The sequence below is a fragment of the Lipotes vexillifer genome, unplaced genomic scaffold (assembly GCF_000442215.2).
Source record: "Lipotes vexillifer unplaced genomic scaffold, Lipotes_vexillifer_v1.1 scaffold770, whole genome shotgun sequence".
In the NCBI taxonomy this organism is placed as follows: Eukaryota; Metazoa; Chordata; class Mammalia; order Artiodactyla; family Lipotidae; genus Lipotes; species Lipotes vexillifer.
The window spans coordinates 391,026-409,322 of record NW_006798803.1 but is presented as its reverse complement, the minus strand read 5'-3'; the positions used below and the strand labels follow the sequence as shown (position 1 = coordinate 409,322).

Sequence of the window (18,297 nt, the reverse complement as noted above, 5' to 3'; positions counted from 1 at the left end):
CGACGAACCTACACTGACACACAGTATCCCTCAAAATCTATAGTTTACACTAAGTTTCACCTGTGGTGTTGTATATTCTGTGAGTTTTGACAAATGTATAACATCTATCCACCATTGTGGTATCATACAGAATCGTTACCTTATCCTAAAAATCCTCTGTGCTCTGCCGTGGCTCTTATTTTTAAACTTTTAACATAAATTATTGATAAAAGATGCAAGTTAATACACATAAAGAAAAATAAACAAATCACAGACGCAGCTTAGTGACTGAACATACAGCAAACACTGCATAACCACCACTCAGATCAAGGAAACATATGTTCTCCAGCACCACTGACGGTCCTAGTGCACCACTGAGTGACCACAGCCCACTCCCTCCCTCATAAGGGGGTTTCTGAGTGCACGGTCCGGATGAGCCGGAGCAAACGTCCACCAGCGCAGCACCTGCTTCCGCTCCTGGCGGGGTGGAGGGGTGCAGGTGCCGCGGCGGCCAGCGTGGGTGCACTCAGCAGCTCCTGGCCCTGCGCGTGGACTGCAGGCTGGGGTGTCTGCAGAGGCTGTACGGCAGGGTGAGGGATACCCTTGAGGTGGACTTGTAAGGTGCAGCAGCACGAGGTGGTAAGTTCTGCAAAGCCGGGGGGACGCCTCCAGACGGGCAGCTGTCAGTCACACCTCGCCAGGCAGCGCTAGCCACCGAAGTCCACAGCCAAGCAGTCCGGGGCACTCAGACCCAGATGCAGCCAGATGGTGAAGAGCTGGATGTGGCCCAGACTGGCATACAGCACTTGGCATTCCTTGGAAGCCGTGCTGGCAGCGTGAATTAGGTCTCATCTGTGCTAGACGGTTAGGTGTGTAACATGGAGGGCTTCCCTGAGCCTGTGGAACCGCTGGCACAAAGTAGCCCCCAGCTGCAGGCTGGGACTGATTTAAGATGGCATTGGTGGAGAGCACTCTCATCCCTGCCACCCGCTGCGTATACTGGTTGGTCAGGTGAGCCTTTCTCTGGGCCAGGGTGACACACAGTGGCTTGGAGCCCACGACGCATCCACTCAGCGACTGCTCTGCTTGCCTCTTGGGGGCATGTGGAGCAGACAAAGCCAAACCCTTGCTTCTCCCCATCCTCCTGCGTGCCCCTCGGCACTGGCGATTGATCCAAAAGGAGAAAACTCTTACTGAACTTCTCACCATCACTGGTGTCATCCAAGTTCTTAATGTAGAGATTCACCCCCTGACAGCGACTAATTCTCTCCTGTTTCGGCGGTTCAAATTTCCACTTTAACGGGGCCTGCCAATTCACTTTCTTCTGTGCACGGCCCAGGAAAATGACTTTCCCACTGATTGCTTTTCCATTTGTCTCTTTCAAGGCCTTATTGGCATCCTGGGGTTTTTTGTGTCTCACAAAGCCAAAGCCTTTGGATTTCCCGCTGAGATCTCTCACTTACCTTGACGCTTAGGGTCTTATCAAACTGGCTGAATAGCTCCTTCAGTCTCTCATCATCCACCTCGTCCCCAAAGTTTTTGATGTAAACGTTGGTGAATTCCTTGGCTTTGGCTCCAAGCTTGGCTTCCCGCTCTTTTCGAGACCTGAATCTGCCCACAGACACTTTGTGGTCACTGAGGGTCATGCCCTTCATCGTCTTGATGGCTTTGTTGGCAGCCTCTCGGGTCAAAGGAATAACCCTTAGGGCCGGTCTCATCACACCCTACCTTGCAGGACAGAATGTTTCCAAAAGCAGAAAAAGAATCACGAAGTGCCTTGATATGTACAGATTTGTCCAGCTTCTTCATGAAGACGTTTCCCACGCCAGGTTTTCTCAAAGAGGGATCCGCTGAGGCCACGTGATACGGGTCAGCTTTCCCTTACATCAAAGTTTGTGGTCTCCAAGGCCCGCTCAGCCGGCTGCTGGAAGTGGACGTAGGCAGAACCCAGGGAGTGGCCCACACAGACACACAGCACAGGCCCCGCAGGGCTGAACTTCGCTCACAGTGAGGCCTCAGTGATGTGCGAGTGCAGGTTACCCACACACGGGGGGCCGTGGGGTAGCCACTGGCAGCACTGCTCATCTCCCCAGCCCCGACCACTCCCAGACCTGCCAGGAGGACATCTTAGCGGGACCACACAGGACAACAGGGGTTCTGCTTGGAGCCGTGGCCTGAAGCTCAGAGAAGCTGGAGGGGGCTCCGAGGACCAGAGAGAGGAGTTCGGGGCTGGCTCCCAAGAGACTGCCAAACTGCAGGCTCTCAAAGCTCATATGGCGCTCTCTGGGAGTCTGTTAATTTTCAGCTGTCCTGGTCTGAAGCAACGGACAAAGGATTAATCTCCAAAATATACAAGCAGCTCATGCAGCTCAATATCAAAAAACAAACAACCCAATCCAAAAATGGGCAGAAGAGCTAAACAGACATTTCTCCAAAGAAGATATACAGATTGCCAACAAACACATGAAAGGATGCTCATCATCACTAATCATTAGAGAAATGCAAATCAAAACTACAATGAGGTATCACCTCACACCAGTCAGAATGGCCATCATCAAAAAGTCTACAAACAATAAATGCTGGAGAGGGTGTGGAGAAAAGGGAACCCTCTTGCACTGTTGGTGGGAATGTAAATTGGTGCAGCCACTATGGAGAACAGTATGGAGGTTCCTTAAAAAAACTAAAAACAGAACTACCATAAGACCCAGCAATCCCACTATTGGGCATGTACCCTGAGAAAACCATAATTTAAAAGGACACATGTACCCCAGTGTTCATTGCAGCACTATTTATAATAGCCGGGACATGGAAACAACCTAAATGTCCAATGACAGATGAATGGATAAAGAAGATGTGGCACATATATACAATGGAATATTACTCAGCCATAAAAAGGAATGAAATTGGGTCATCTGTAGAGATGTGGATGGACCCAGAGTCTGTCATACAGAGTGAAGTAAGTCAGAAAGAGAAAAACAAGTATCATATATTAATGCGTGTATGTGGAATCTAGAATGTAGTGGAATAACTGAGGACATGGAAAGGAGACGTGACCCATGAGCCCCCCCACCCAGGAAACTGGGGGCTGGCGAATAAGCCAGAACTGCAAGCAGTCCTGATTGCTTTGAGCCCCCCCGGCAAACCAGGGGCATGCGAATAAGCCAGAACTGTGAACAGTCCTGAATGCTTTGAGCCCCCCCTGGCAAACCGGGGGCCTGCGAAGAAGCATTGAGTGCTTTGGGCGCTGATCCATGAGAATATCCTCAGTACAACCAGAATGGTGGGAACGCAAGGCAATGTCCTTGTGCCGCTTCAGTATAATCAAAATAATGGTGGGAACTTTGTGCTGCTTTTGAGCTCAAGGACGAAGCACGGCATGTTTTCAAGAAAGCCAATTATTGCTTGTATAATTACTAAAAACATAGGTTGCTGCTTTGGCATTTCTGAAGTGTTAAGAAAACAAGTCTTAAAATGTTTTCCCAGATAATGCTTTAATAAAAGCTACCACAGCAGGACAGACGGCGCTGTTTTGCCTGAGCGAGCGGCAGCCCTCTACTGCTGTGCTTCTGCACAATTCATCTCGTGTGATGAGCTTACTTTCGGCCCTGTCATAAGATAAAACTACAACTCTAGAAAAATGGTACAGATGAGCCTAGTTGTAGGCTAGGAATAGAGATGTAGATGTAGAGAACGGACATGTGGACATGGGGGAGAAGGGGAGGGTGGGACGAATTGGGAGATTAGGTTTGACATACACTACCATGTGTAAAACAGATAGCTAGTGAGAACCACCTGCTGTAGAGCACAGGGAGCACAGCTCAGTGCTCTGTGACCACCTAGAGGGGTGGGCTGGGGGGGGGAGGGAGGTCCAAGAGGGAGGGGATATACACATAGCTGATTCACTTCATTGTACAGCAGAAACTAACACAACATTGTAAAGTAATTTTACTCCAAAAAGAAAAAAAGAAAAAGAAATGAAAGAAAATGTACCACCTGAGATCAGGAACCATTATCCTTCAAGTCTCAAGTGAAATGCCATTTCTTCAGGGAGCTCCTTCCTGATCAACCTATATTATTAACCCATTTGACTATCCGTTTATATTGCTGTTCTCAAGGTCCCAGAATGGAGTTCCTCTTTTCCAATGACTTCAGAGCACCCTGTAATCAATGATCAGAACGAGGACTCCCTCCTCTCGTCCCTTGTCTCCATTCTCGTTCCCTCCCTTCCATTCTAATGTGTCTGGTATGTCTTTAAGTATGAGGGTGGCTTTTAACAAGATGTAGCACTGTTTTCCTGTGTGTATTTAGAAATTTTAATAAATGTCATTATGCGTTGAATCATACACACACACACACACACACACACACACACACACAGAAAATTAAAACGGGGACTCCCTTGCAAACGACACAAATACTTCCAAGAGGCAACCCAAGGGTACGCATGGCGGCCTGGAGAAACGCATTTCTGTATAAATACAGGCCTCGGGCTCCCGGGGTTTAAAATTACAGCAGTCCGGGTAAGAGGGAAACCAAATATACGTACGTACCAACTCGACAAGGGTAAGCCCTGGGCGCATCCGCCTCCCACGCCAAGTAGAAGCAAGGCAACGCTGAGTCGTGCGTCACAGACAGGTGGTGGGCGAACACGTAGTGGGCGGGCGCCTGGTGCGCAGACACGTGGTGCGCGGGCACGTAGTAGTAGTGGTGCGCAGACGCGTGGTGGGCGGACACGTAGTGCGCGGAAACGTGGTGGGTGGACGCCTGGTGCCCGGACACGTGGTAGGCGGACGTCTGGTGCGCAGACGCGTGGTGGGCGGACACATAGTGCGGGGAAGCGTGGTCCGCGGACGCGTGGTGCGCGGACACGCGGTGTGCGCGGGCGAGCGCGGCGGGCGGAGGCGCGTGGGCGCGGGCACGCGGGCGGCTCACCGCTAGCCTTCCGGTTGGGGACCAATGGTCGCCCAGGTGCTGGAAGCGTGCGAAAGTGACTTCCCCGCGGGTTCTTCGGGGAGGATTCGCTCTTCTGACCCCGTCTTTTTTTAGATTTTAAAGCGTTTTAGGGTTTTTAAAAAACCTTTCTTTCTTTTTCTTATCTTCAGGGTGCTAGGCGTGAAAGCAGCGGAGGCTGCCGCGACCGGGGGTGGAGAGAGCAAAGTATACGTTCTTATCAGTTATTTGCTATTATTGTCTAATACGGAGGGTGACCTTCTGTTAGAAATAAATATCATAGGGTAGTCACCCTACGCAGGAACAAGAGAAGGGTTTTCAAGACAGGTAAGCGGTTAAAAAAAAAAAAAAGGGAAGTAAAGAAGCCATAAAAGTTGTGTGAGGTTTGTGGCACGGCAGAGCTTGAGGCCCACGAAAGACGTGGAAATCGAGTCTCGTTGGATGGGGAAGCTCAAAGAAAACTCACTCTGTATGTGGGGTCCCATACTTAAATTGGGCGCTCCAAATGGGAAGAAATGAGAGAGAATGGTTTCTTTTACGATTCCTACCCAAACTTTTGTACCGGTGTAAAGGCAGGCCATGTATAGTGGAAAGAACACAGACCTTGGCTTCTGCTAGAATGGGTTGGCCTCTGGGCTCTGCTACTTATGAGTTGTGGGATATTGGCTAAGTTACCTAATATGTCTGAATTTCGGGTTCTTCATCTGTAATATGAAAATAGATGTACCTCTTCATAAGGTTATTGTAGAGGTAAATGGAGATGACAAATATAAAATACAGGGACTGTGGGTTCTTGTTGATTGTTCTTTTCTTCCTTTTTTAATCAGGAAAAGGGGAAAAAATGAGTGGAAAGTGACTTGGCCTTGTATGTATATTATAAGTCAAAAGAATTGCGAGAGAAGAGAGATGAGAAAAGAACAGGAGCGACATGGGCAGGCTGGCCCTTCCCTACTGCACTGTGGCTCTTTAGTAAGTCTTGTAGAACTGTGTTGCTGTTCTACAAGGGATGTCAGTTTCATCCCTTCTGCAACGCCTCTTTGGCCTCCACTTGCCTGACCCTGATGGAATAGCTGAAAATCTGGTTGTTCTAGCATCCACACAGCTTTTTTTTTTTTTTTTTTTGGGGTAGGCGGGCCTCTCACCGTTGTGGCCTCTCGCTGTGGAGCACAGGCTCCAGACGTGCAGGCTCAGCGGCCATGGCTCACGGGCCCAGCCGCTCCGCGGCATGTGGGGTCTTCCCGGACCGGGGCACGAACCCGTGTTCCCTGCATCGGCAGGCGGACTCTCAACCACTGCGCCACCAAGGAAGCCCAAGCACACAGCTTTTTCATTGGAAAAAGTTTAGGTGAGGGTCAGGGATGGATCACCCTCAGAAAATATCTTTCCCAGGTGTACTTCTGAGGGTACTGCTCTGCCAGGGCTCCCCAAGGGATTCCATCCCTATTTCAACAACAGAACCCTTATGTTGCTACAACCTTGCTTGTTTGATGGTTCTCTTTTGTGATGTACGATCTGCTGCACACCTGCCTTCGTGGACTGCAAAATGCTCAGAGTATTCGTGTTATAATGAATAATTTACCCAGAATCAAGTTGGAAGAGACTCTCTTTCCTATAGTGAAAATCCCTGGGATTAAAAAAACGTCCTCCCATCTCACTAATCCTGGAAGATATCAGTGGGCACACAGAGCTTCTTTCCTTTTAACTTCTGTGGTTAATCTCTGGGGCTTAGGAACGCGGGAGTAGGGAGGTATGGTGCCTGAGGTTTTGACCAGGAGCCCAAGGTTCCACAACAGAGCACTGGATCGCAAGGTTTAAAGATGCATTTCCCTAGACCAGCCTCCTCTTGCAGGGCCTTTGCCCCACATCCAGCTCATCCCTGGAGAATCCGTGGAGACGTCAGTCTCAGGGAAGGCCTGAGACCTATTCCCGTGGCCCAGCTTAACTTACACCCATCCCCTTATCTGGAAGCACACGTGTCAAGAGGAAGATCCAGGTCAGTGCAAGGAGGTGGCCTCCCATATCTGATGAAGGGACATGGTTCAGACCCTAGAACTTCCCAGTGGAAGATGGGGAGACCCTTGTTTCAAGCTGGGCTGGACGGTTGGGGCTTCAGTATGACCCATTCTGCCATATAGAGCTGATAGGAGACTCCGTGGAAGTCAGAGGATAGGAGTGCATTGCTGCCCTCTCCTTAGCAACTAGGGGACTTCAGACTTTTTCTTCAGGCTGGTAGGCCCCAAAGCAGCGGAGGCTGCAGCGACTGGGGCCAGAGGAACAGGAACAAAGGGTCTGAGCACAGCAGCTCCTCTGATGACTGGCAACACTTGACCTAAATCTTGATTCTCCTAGGGCGTGGTCCAGAACCTTCCACTCTGTTACCATATTCTTCTGTTTGCTGGGGCAGGACTTAGAGTGAGGATTAAGATCATAGTTTCAGTGTCTCTAACACCCTGCAAGCTCTGAGAGACAACTTCAGACCAAAACCCAAGTCCAAACCCAAGTAGGAAAATCCAGCTGGTTACATAAAACAGCTCCTTCGACATGAGGATAATGAAGAAATCACTCTCTGGACCTGGAGAAGTTCAGAGAGGAAGGTGGGGTCTGGTTGTCCCAAGTGATCAAAGAGACACATCTGCCTGGAAGGGGCTGTGTGACCAGGTGAATCAATTTATTGCCTTTAGCAAGATTTGATCATGTCTGGAGTCTTAGGACATTCTGTGAGGAGATATTGGCTGGGAACTGGTCCCTGGCCACACGCAGGGAAGAATGTTCTCAGTACCTTCTTTCAAGATCAGATGGCCTTATGCCACTGGGACTGATGCCCAGAAGTCCCCAGGGCTAGTTTTCCTTCTTTCTTAGCTTCTGCCAGATTGCCTAGAGAACATGATTTTTTCCTTTGGGCATTGAAGTCTCTTCCCCATCCTCAAATTTCTTAGCACCCTTGTAGCTAACTGGGCTGTCCATATCTCCAAGGATTTCTATGAGGGGCTGTGGAGAAAGGCAGTTCTGCAACACTGGTCATGTGCCTGGCATGTGCCACATATTCAGCCTTACTCATAAGTATGGACAGATCACCAGCCCACCCTTCCCTTACTCAGACTCATATCTGTAAGAAGTGAGGCACAGACTCAATGTGGAAAACTACGGAAGGGCCAGGATCACTGTGGGTGTGGAGGAGAAATGTAGCATGGGGCGTGGAAGTAGAGCACTCTAGAGAGCAGGAAGAGGGGAGATTCAGTTCAGTTCCGTTCAGTGTGGCCACTGAAATTAGTGGCACTTTATGCCGGGCACTCTTCTGGGTTCCAGGGACGTAAAGAAGAGAGAAGACTCTGCGCTCACAGTTGCATGGGCCATAGGTTATAATTTTAATATGATGAGGTAAAAGCTGTTCTACAGGATTTATGTACAGGGTGCTATGGAAACTTGGGGCATGAAACTGAGCTTTGAGGAAAGCAGGGAAGGACTCCTGGAGGAGATGATACTCTGGAGTAGAATCTTTAAGGGTAAGTAGGGATTATCCAGGAAGCACAAGAAAGAGGGCTCTAGGAACAATCAGTAGATCCATAGGATCGGGGGAGAGAGGTATAGAAAAGTTCGGTGTGTGCCATTATGCACGCACATTTATGTATCACTAGAACATGGTGGGTGGTTACAGATAAGGCTGGAGAAGGAGGTAGAGCCAGGTTACAAAGGACCATGAGTGAAAATTTACTTATTTATTTAATTTTACTTTTTATTGAAGTAGTTGATTTACAGTGTTCCACATGTACAACAGAGGGATTCAGTTATATGTACGCTTCTTCAGATTCTTTTTCTAAAACTTACTGAGGTATAGTCGATTTACAATGTTTCAGGTATACAGGGAAGTATTTAAGTAATACATAAATGTATCTATAGGTCTATTCTTTTTTTTTTTAACATCTTTATTGCAGTATAATTGCTTTACAATGGTATGTTAGTTTCTGCTGTATAACAAAATGAATCAGCTATACGTATACATATATCTCCATATCCCCTCCCTCTTGCGTCTCCCTCCACCCTCCCTATCCCACCCCTCTAGGTGGTCACAAAGCACTGAGCTGATCTCCCTGTGCTATGTGACTGCTTCCCACTAGCTATCTATTTTACATTTGCTAGTGAATATATGTCCCTGCCACTCTCTCACTTCGTCCCAGCTTCCCCTTCCCCCTCCCTGTGTCCTCAAGTCCATTCTCTTCGTCTGTGTCTTTACTCCTGCCGCTAGGTTCTTCAGAACCTTTTTTTTTTTTTTAGATTCCATATATATGTGTTAGCATATGGTGTTTGTTTTTCTCTTTCTGACTTACTTCACTCTGTGTGACAGTCTCTAGGTCCATCCACCTCACTACAAATAACTCAATTTCATTTCTTTTTATGGCTGAGTAATATTCCATTGTATATATGTGCCACATCTTCTTTATCCGTTCATCTGTCAGTGGACACTTAGGTTGCTTCCATGTCTGGGCTATTGTAAATAAAGCTGCAGTGAGCACTGTGGTACATGACTCTTTTTTTGAATTATGGTTTTCTCATAGTATATGCCCAGTAGTGGGATTGCTGTGTTGTATGGTAGTTCTATTTTTAGTTTTTTAAGGAACTTCCATACTGGTCTCCATAGTGGCTGTATCAATTTACATTCCCACCAGCAGTGCAGGAGGGTTCCCTTTTCTCCACACCCTCTCCAGCATTTATTGTTTGTAGATTTTTTGATGATGGCCATTCTGACTGGTGTGAGATGATATCTCATTGTAGTTTTGATTTGCATTTCTCTAATGATTAGTGATGATGAGCATCCTTTCATGTGTTTGTTGGCAATCTGTATATCTTCTTTGGAGAAATGTCTGTTTAGCTCTTCTGCCCATTTTTGGATTGGGTTGTTTGTTTTTTGATATTGAGCTGCATGAGCTGCTTGTATATTTTGGAGATTAATCCTTTGTCAGTTGCTTCATTTGCAAATATTTTCTCCCATTCTGAGGGTTGTCTTTTTGTCTTGTTTATGTCCTCCTTTGCTGTGCAAAAGCTTTTAAGTTTCATTCGGTCCCATTTGTTTATTTTTGTTTTTATTTCCATTTCTCTAGGAGGTGGGTCAAAAAGGATCTTGCTGTGATTTATGTCATAGAGTGTTCTGCCTATGTTTTCCTCTAAGAGTTTGATAGTGTCTGGCATTACATTTAGGTCTTTAATCCATTTTGAGTTTACTTTTGTGTATGGTGTTAAGGAGTGTTCTAATTTCATTCTTTTACATGTACCTGTCCAGTTTTCCCAGCACCACTTACTGAAGGAGGCTCTCTTTTCTCCATTGTATATTCTTGCCTCCTTTATCAAAGATAAGGTGACCATATGTGTGTGGGTTTATCTCTGGGCTTTCTATTCTGCTCCATTGATCTATATTTCTGTTTTTGTGCCAGTACCATACTGTCTTGATTGCTGTACCTTTGTAGTATAGTCTGAAGTCCAGGAGCCTGATTCCTCCAGCTCCGTCTTTCTTACTCAAGATTGCTTTGGGTATTTGGGGTCTTTTGTGTTTCCATACAAATTGTGAAATTTTTTGTTCTAGTTCTGTGAAAAATGGCATTGGTAGTATGATAAGGATTACAGTGAATCTGTAGATTGCTTTGGGTAGTATAGTCATTTTCACAATGTTGATTCTTCCAATCCAAGAACATGGTATGTCTCTCCATCTGTTTGTATCATCTTTAATTTTTTTCATCAGTGTCTTGTAGTTTTCTGCATACAGGTGTTTTGTCTCCTTAGGTAAGTTTATTTCTAGGTATTTATTCTTTTTGTTGCAATGGTAAATGGGAGTGTTTCCTTAATTTCTCTTTCAGATGTTTCATCATTAGTGTATAGGAATGCAAGAGATTTCTGTGCATTAATTTTGTATCTTGCTACTCTACCAGATTCATTGATGAGCTCTAGTAGTTTTCTGGTAGCATCTTTAGGATTCTCTATGTGTAGTATCATGTCATCTGCAAACAGTGACAGCTTTACTTCTTCTTTTCCGATTTGCATTCCTTTTATTTCGTTTTCTTCTCTGATTGCTGTGGCTAAAACTTCCAGAACTATTTTGTATAATAGTGGTGAGAGTGGGCAGCCTTGTCTTGTTCCTGATCCTAGTGGAAATGGTTTCAGTTTTTCACCATTGAGTATGATGTTGGCTGTGGGTTTGTCATATATGGCCTCTATTATGTTGAGGTAAGTTCCTGCTTTGCCAACTTTCTGGAGGGGTTTTATATCTATCTATCTATTCTTTTCAGGTTCTTTTCATGGTATTAGAAGATATTGAATATAGTTCCCTGTGCTATACAGTAGGTCCTTGTTGTTTATCTATTTTATGTGTAGTAGTGTGTATATGTTAATCCCAAATTCCCAGTTTATCCCTCCCCCCATGAGTGAAATGTTAACAACTGTAGACTGAGTGTATTATAGAGGCACTCCTGAAGGGAGTGTGAGGAAGTGGGAAGGTCTGACTTGTCTTTTGGATGGACCCATTGAGCAGTTCTGTGTGGGATGGATGTCAGGGAAGGAGTCGAGTTAAGGAAGTTAGAAGGTTGTTTCAAGTGTTCAGTCAGCTCATTAGGCAACACCTCTGTTGGCTTATCCCTTACCCTGAAACAATGCTCAAGCTGGTAGTGTCCACTATAGAACTATTAATAAGGCAGTGATATTGTACAAGCGAAGCCTATGCAGATGTTGAGGGGAGAGGTAATGTCAGTATGTGAAGAAGAGTGGTCTGACTCTGGGGTACTCATTACACTTGTGTATTTGCCATAATCCAGGGTCTGTGTCTTGGTTTTCCACTCTCCCAAAGCATATCCATCCCCCAGGGTCTAGATTCACATAAACCAGGCTCATCAGATTTATTTACAAAACGTGTATCATAATATATTGATTTATGATGAGAAACAGTCATCACGGGGTTGAAATATTCTATGTCAGCTGGGTTGCAGCAAGAGTACTTTTAGCCCCTCATGCACTGCTGGAGGATGGACACGGTTGGAGTATTTTATGATCACGATTACACTGATGAGGGGTGGCCAGAGAATAATGCGTTTTATGGATACACCTTACATTGGTTTTCCTTGGTTTGTGTCCTCATACATGCTTCCTAAAGTTGAAATAATATTAACTTTGAGGCTTATGTGGTAGATGGAGTACATGTCCATACCTTATATCTATCATCTTTTAAAGACAGGAAGGATCCTCACTGTGTTCAGCGACTTGGTGCTGTGGGATGCAGATAGTCTCCTCCTAGGCTAAGCTGAACATGACTTGTTGGTGGCATCAGAGATATGAGGACATTTAGTAGTTTTCAGCTACTCAGTTTGGTAGCCATTTCAACTTCCTTCTAGGTCTCCTTTATATGAGAGAGAATTCTATCTTATTTAAGTCACTTTTTTGGGGGGGTTTCCCATTATTTACATTATACCAGATCCTAAGTGTCACCACAGGAAAATTATATTTAATAGAAACCTGGTAAAGCTACATGAACATTAGCAAAAAGAGGATCTGAAGCAAAAAACTATAACAATGTTTATGGGCAAAAAAGGCAAAGAATGTCACTACATAATGATAAGAAACAGGAAGATATAATAATTCTAAACATACTGTAGGTGCCCACTTTTATGGCATTAAAAAACAAAGCTAAAGGACACAGCCAAGCACATATCAGAGCCCTGATCTTTGTAAACCAGGAGGGTCTTAGGTGTTTCTGCCCAGCAATGCTCATCTAATTTGTGGGCCTCATTATTTATGGCTGCTAAGAGATATGAAATCATAAAGCTCATTAGTGAATGGACTGCTCAGCTGCAACTAAAGAATGAAAGTCCTCAGTGGCCCTGTGCTCTGGCTGATTATTAAAGAAAAATAGGAGAAAGTATACTGGGATGTAAAATCCACAGTTTTTGCTAGAATTGACATTATTTTTTCTATTATAGCTTACCTTTCTTTGTCTTTCGGTGTTGTTTTCACTCTTATTATAAATAGGTATTGCCAGATTTAAAAAAATCAATCTTAAAACCTCTGTCTTTTAACTGATAATTATCGTCCATTTATATTTGCTTTGCTAAGTGACAATTTATTTCTGTCTTTTTTGTGCTTTTTATTTACCGTTTTATTGATGAAGTGATTATTGATTGAATTTTGCTTGTACTGATTGTGCTTCCTTTGGTTTCGAAGTTACACGTTCTATTTTTATTCTAATAGAGATTTATTTTTAACCAGTAAACTTGATTAAAAAATGTCTAAAGTTAACCATTATCTTCATCTTCTTCCAATAATTCAAAGACTTTGGAATGTTTTACTGCAGTAGTTTTCTGCTCACCTTTCATGTTGTGTTTAATATTTTAATTTAACCTTATTTTTATACCTCTAAATTACTTATTTATATATTTTATTATTTTAATAGTTGTTGCTTATAATATTCTCTGATGTAAATAATTTCCTTATTAATGCTTTTTCATCTTATTTTTTCTCTCTGGGCTTAATTTACTGCTTTATGAAGTGCATCTTTTAGTAATAGTTTTAGTGATATTTTTATTAGTTACAATACAGTTGATGTACCATATTATATGAGTTTCAGGTGTACAACATCGTGATTCACAATTTTTTTTTTTTTTTTTCAGTACGCGGGCCTCTCACTGTTGTGGCCTCTCCCGCTGGGGAGCAGAGGCTCCGGACGCGCAGGCTCAGTGGCCATGGCTCACGGGCCCAGCTGCTCCGCGGCATGTGGGATCCTCCCGGACCGGGGCACGAACCCGTGTCCCCTGCATCGGCAGGCGGACTCTCCACCACTGTGCCACCAGGCTATGGACGCGCGGCCCCAGCGGCCGTCGCTCATGGGCCCAGCTGCTCCACAGCATGTTGGATCTTCCCGGGCCGGGGCACGAACCCGTGCCCCCTGCATCGGCAGGCGGACTCTCCACCACTGTGCCACCAGGGAAGCCCGTGATTCACAATTTTTTTAAAGGTTATACTCCATTTATAGTTATTATAAAATATTGGCTATAATTCCTGTGTTGTACAATATATCCTTGTAGCTTATTTTCCACATAGTAGTTTGTACCTCTTAATCCGCTCCCCCTGACTTGCCCCTCTCCGCTTCCTTCTCACACTGGTAACTACTAGTTTGTTCTCCATAGCTGTGAGTCTTGTTTCTTTTTTGTTGTAGTCATTTGTTTTATTTTTTAGATTCCACATATAAGTGATATCATAATGATACTTGTTTTTCTCTGTCTGACTTATTTCGCTTAGCATAACACCCTCCAGGTCCATCCATGTTGTTGCAAATGGCAAAATCTCATTTCTTTTTTATTACTGAGTAGTATTCCATTGATTATATATGTATATGTGTGTGTGTGTGTGTGTGTGTGTGTGTGTGTGTGTGTATCCATCCCATCTTCTTTATCCATTCATCTGTTGATGGACACTTAGTTTGCTTCCATATGTTGGGTATTGTAAATAATGCTGCTGTGAATATTGGGGTTGTTAGTTCCATTTTTAATCTTTGAGGAACCTCCATACTGTTTTTCATAGTGGCTGCACCAATTTACATTCCATCATTTGTGTATCAGGCTTCCCGTTTCTCCACATCCTCATGTGCATTTGTTATCTCTTGTCTTTTTGATGATAGCCATCCTGACAGGTGTGAAGTGATATCTTACCGTGTTTTTTATTTGCATCTCCCTATATTTTCTCCATTGAATGTTCTTGGCTCTCTTGTAAAATATTAGTTGACCATATATGCATGGGCTCTTATTTCTGTTCCATTGGTGTATGTGCCTGTTTTTATGCCAGTACTGTACTGTTTTGATTACTATAGGTTTATAATATAGTTTGTAATTAAGAAGCATGATGCCTCCAGCTTTCTTGTTCTTTCTCAGCATTATTTTGGCTATTTGGGATCTTTTGTGGTTCCATATGAATTTTAGAATTGTTACTTTTATTCTGTAAAAACTGCCATTGGCAATTAGAATATCACCCCTTTTCAACCCTTGATGAATTAATGGATCCGAGAGTTAAGTATCAATGATTACTGAAAGCACAAAAAGAGGCACAACCAGATATTATGAGATTAAAAAAAAAAAAATTATTATTTATTTACTTATTTTTTGGCCGTGTTGGGTCTTCATTGCTGCGTGAGGGCTTTCCTCTAGTTGTGGCAAGCGGGGGCTACTCTTCGTTGTGGTGCATGGGCTTCTCATTGCAGTGGCTTCTCTTGTTGTGGAGCACAGGCTCTAGGAGCATGGGCTTCAGTAGTTGTGGCACGTGGGCTCAGTAGTTGTGGCTCACAGCCTCTAGAGCGCAGGCTCAGTAGTTGTGGCTCACGGGCTTAGTTGCTCAGTGGCATGTGGGATCTTCCTGGACCAGGGCTCAAACTCATGTCCCCTGCATTGGCAGGTGGATTCTTAACCACTGCGCCACCAGGGAAGCCCTATTATGAGATTTTGATGAAAAGACACAAGAAAACTTGTAGTTATCGTAAAGGGGTTGAACCTGAGCCTGACCAAGCCTCTGGATCCAGCTGCCAATTTCCAGGAAATATGAGAACAGAGGTACAAGTTCAACGTCACCATGAGTGAGTACACAGTCAAGAAAATCCAGGTTGTGGGTAAATCTGCAGGTCAGGTGTCCTAGGCTATTCAAAAGGTAAATTGTAAGAGAGCAGGATGGAGAACACAGAGATAAACAGAGACCAAAAGATATATCAAATAAAAGATGAGCAAAATGAAATTTTAGTTTTGTAAGATTTGTAAATTGTAGCTTGCTCAATTGGTTGGCATAAATAGAAAGAAATTCAGGGACATGATTACAATAAAAGTCAAGGGTTGTGGTAACTTGCGAGGGTTATGATTGGGATGGGGGTATAGAGAGGTATTTCTTGGGTGGCTACAAATTTGTGTTTTTATCATCTGGGTGGTGTTTACTATAGGGTTAAGCTTATAATAATTTGTGAAGCCCTACATTTGTCTTGTGGGTTTTTTGTATATGTGTTATTTATATATTTTACAACCAAAAGTTTTATTTTTTTGATTCCTTTTCCAGTAAGCGGCCTGAGGTGACCTCTAAAAGTGGTTCGCTGTTCACTTGACCCAGAAAACCCCACAAAATCACGCAAGTCAGGAGGTTCAAATCTTTGTGTTCACTTTAAGAACACTTGTGAAACTGCCCAGGCCATTAAGAGTATGCATATCCGAAAAGCCACCAAGTATCTGAAGGATGTCACTTTAAAGAAGCAACGTGGGGCTTCCCTGGTGGCGCAGTGGTTGAGAGTCCACCTGCCGATGCAGGGGACACGGGTTCGTGCCCCTGTCCGGGAACATCCCACATGCTGCGGAGTGGCTGGGCCCGTGAGCCACGGCCACTGAGCCTGCGCGTCCAGAGCCTGTGCTCCGCAACGGGAGAGGCCACAACAGTGAGAGGCCCGCGGACCGCCAAAAAAAAAAAGAAAGAAGCAATGTGTGCCATTCCGTCATTACAATGGTGGAGTTGGTAGGTGTGTCCAGGCCAAACAGTGGGGCTGGACGCAGGGTCGGTGGCCCAGAAAAAGTGTTGAATTTTTACTGCACATGCTCAAAAATGCAGAGAGTAATGCTGAAGTTAAGGGCTTAGATGTAGACTCTGTGGTCATTGAGAACATCCAGGTGAACAAAGCCGCCAGGATTTGGCGCAGGACTTAACGGAGCTCGTGGTTGGATCATCCCATACATGAGCTCTCCCAGCCCCACTGAGATGGTCCTTACTGAAAAAGAACAGATTGTTTCTAAAGCAGAAGAGCAGATTGCACAGAAGAAAAAGATATCCCAGAAGAAACTGAAGAAATGCTGCAAAAAATAAACGCAAATAAAAGTAAAAAAAAAAAAAAGTTTTATTTTTTTAAAAGAGGGGATTAATGACAAAGCAGCATAACTTAAGAGATGGGTGGGAATGTGCTAGGAGCGTGGCTGGAAGGATAAGACTTGGCAGGAGAATTGACACTCATTCCTCTGAAGAAGAAGGAAAAGAGGAAAAATACGTATATATTTATAGGTATGTGGTTGCTTATTGAGTGAGGTGGGTGGGAATAGGGCGCAAAGGTAAATGATTTAAGACCCTCTGACGTTTATTTTTTTCTGGAGTGGAAACCTGCAGAGAGTAGGACAGGCTCTGGTGGGCGGTGAGGTCAAATAGCATCTGAAGTGAAAGGAATGACCTAATTTCTGCCCTCAGCTCGCTTGCAGGATTGTGTGATTCTCTCCAGTGGCTTTCAGAAGCCCAGGAGTCGGAGCAGCTCTGTGGCTGACTTTTCTTCTGTGTAGTGTGTGATAGAAGAAAAAAAAACAAACAGTTAGTGTCCTAGAAAAAAATTGTTGGATGTGATGTCATTTGGGTCGTAGATATTACCCAGGAAGATGAAAGGTTAATGTTTGTCATGGGTTAAACTGTGCAAAGATGCTGGAGTCCTAACCTCTAGTGCCTGTGAATGTGACCTTATTTGGAAATAGGGTCCCTGCAGATGATCGAGTTAAGGTGTGTCCTGATCCAATACGACTGTGTTCTCATAAGTGGGCAGAATTGGACACAGGCACAGACACATACGGAGGGAAGACAATGTGAAGACACAGGGAGAACACCATCTCCAAGCCATGGAATGCCAGGGGCTACTGGAAGCTAGGAGAGAGACTTGGGACAGATACTGCCTTCACAAGCCTCAGAAGGAAACAACCCTGAAGACAGCTTGATTTCAGACTTCTAGCGTTCAGAACTGTGAGACGATACATTTCTGTTGTTTGAGCCCCCCAGGTTGTCGTGCTTTATTATGGAGGCCCTAGGGAATTAATGCAGTGCCCTAGAAAAAAATTTGGATTTGGTTGATGTGATGCCATATACACGTGATGTGCGTGGTGCATGCTCTCATTGAGCTTGTAGTCAAGTGGAGGGAGCAAATATTAAATCAAGAAAAACATAAATATGCTAACAATGGAAAAGGATCCTGTGATAAAAATTAACGAGGGAGAAATATGATTTAGGTGTGGAGCATTCAGGAAAATTTATTCTGTGGAAAAGACCGAGAACATCTCTTTATGAGTAAATGTTAGGTGAAGGTTGGGGGACGGCGATGCAGATTTCCAGGATGTGCGAATAGCTTGGGTAGAAGCTGTGAGGGGGTGTGTTTGAGAACAGTGAAGTCCAGGGGTTGGACCAAGGGGAGGGGGTGGGCAAATGAGAGGAGTAGGGCTGGGGAGGTAGTCGGGGGCCAGTCGGGGAGCTTGGCATCCATCTAAGCAGCTGGTACTTCAGCCCATTGGGAAGACGGTGAAAGGCTTTACGCGTGGCAGATGCGTGATCAAAGGTCATTTTGATGACTACATG

General features: G+C 44.7%; 2 pseudogenes; one reads left to right on the top strand and one right to left on the bottom strand.

Moving 5' to 3' along the window:
* Positions 1-380: 380 nt before the first annotated feature.
* Positions 381-2,064, bottom strand: LOC103069632 (polyadenylate-binding protein 4 pseudogene; annotated as a pseudogene).
* A 13,455-nt stretch (positions 2,065-15,519) lies between these two features.
* LOC103069358 (60S ribosomal protein L17-like) overlaps positions 15,520-18,297 on the top strand; it is an 80,945-nt pseudogene continuing 78,167 nt past the window's right edge.